This window comes from Parasteatoda tepidariorum, chromosome 9 (assembly GCF_043381705.1).
Source record: "Parasteatoda tepidariorum isolate YZ-2023 chromosome 9, CAS_Ptep_4.0, whole genome shotgun sequence".
Classification (NCBI taxonomy): domain Eukaryota; kingdom Metazoa; phylum Arthropoda; class Arachnida; order Araneae; family Theridiidae; genus Parasteatoda; species Parasteatoda tepidariorum.
In genome coordinates, this window is record NC_092212.1 from 49,187,961 (window position 1) to 49,189,664 (window position 1,704).

Consider the following 1,704-nt stretch of genomic DNA (forward strand, 5'->3'; position numbering starts at 1 on the left):
TATTTATTTTTTCATTATTTTATTTATTTATTTTTTATTATTTTACTTACTATTTTTTGTTTTATTTAATTACTATTTATTTATTTTATTTTTATTTATTTATTTTTTTCTCGGCTAGACATACTGATTATCCAAAACTAGTTATGAGAAATTTCTCTCAAAAAAATTATTTTCATCCTGTAAGCAGCTGTAATTAAATCGATGCAAATTAAGGAATTAAAAAAATAGTGTCTGTGAAAAACAAAAATGTTAACAAATTCTTATGAATACCCTGTACCAATTGATAGATTTGTTTCTTCCTTTGTTAGAAGCAATCTCACGCATTTATGATACTTTAATGAAGGTAAANAAGTAGTTTCAGGGCAAGTTGTTGAAGGCTCCTGGGTATTGCCGGTGCTATGGCTTTTCTTCCTTCTCTTTTTCAGTCTTTTGGGAGAAGAAGCAGGGATATCAGGCTCCTTTTCTACGCGCTTGTCTGCCGTGAACTCGATTTGAGTATTTTCCAATTGTGGCTCACAGGAAGGAACTGTTACTGCAGACTCCGTAAGCGTTACTGTTTGTACTGTCTTTACAATTTCTATGGACATGGTCGTTTCCACGGGTTCCACAGGACAAAGTTCTTTCCTTTTCTTCCTTAAGGCATACCTGCCAACTTTTACGCATTTGGCGTAAAATTTTATTTTTGTATTTAAAGTGGTAGTAAATGTATACTATTTTTTCGTTTATAAACTAAATTTTTAAATGATTTTCATCACCACTATTCTTAAGAAAACTAAGCATATATATTAATATGTGTTACTATCATGGAAGGCAGCTTAAGCTTTTTCAAATACAACGTATTTTTTTGCTTAAAATTGAAATTTTTATTCCATTTTAATACCACTGGGAAAAATCATATTGGAAGGGATTAAAAGTTGGCAGGTATGGTAGTGTTAGAGTCATAGTTTGTTCATTAATCGTTTTATGTGTATTGAATGGCCTCAAATTACTTCCACTAACACATTAGTTGACTCTCTTAACACGTTGAATGAAATGGGGGTCACCGGTGATCTGCTTTGAGTTTGTTCGTAGCACCAAGGGTGTCACCGGTGACCGGCGATGCCAAGATTATTAAAAACACATAGTTCGAGTAAATTTTATATTATTATCGTTACTAATATGACTTGAAGAAAGTAATGCAATATAGAAACACAAAAATATTTTTTTGTTATATACACAGAGATGCCAATTTGCTCCGGACAGCAAAAAAATATTTTCAAGTGGTTGTTTATTAATTGTAATTCTTGGTTTAATAAATTTAATTTAGTGGATTTTTATCCACCAGTATTTCTAAACAATTCGTACCCTTATATAATTCTCCACTTTTTTATTTTATCTATGTCTTGCTAAACCTTTTAAAAAACTAGCAAATTCTGTCTAATATTTGAAAATTTAATTTGTTGTTATTTACCGTTTGGCCAGACGAGCAAGCCATGTAAAATTCAAGTGGCATTCAACGTGTTAACAAAATATATCCGTTACTTAACACATTGCTGACCGGCAACTTTTCAGAAAATTACCCCATGTGCCCCACTTTTTAAAATAGTCACCACTAGATCACTGCTAATATGATTGCTATGACTCGTGACCGGTCACCAACGATTGGTCACGAAAACACGAGTTAACTCGTGACCGGTCAGCGATGTGTTAAGCGTGAATGTAGTG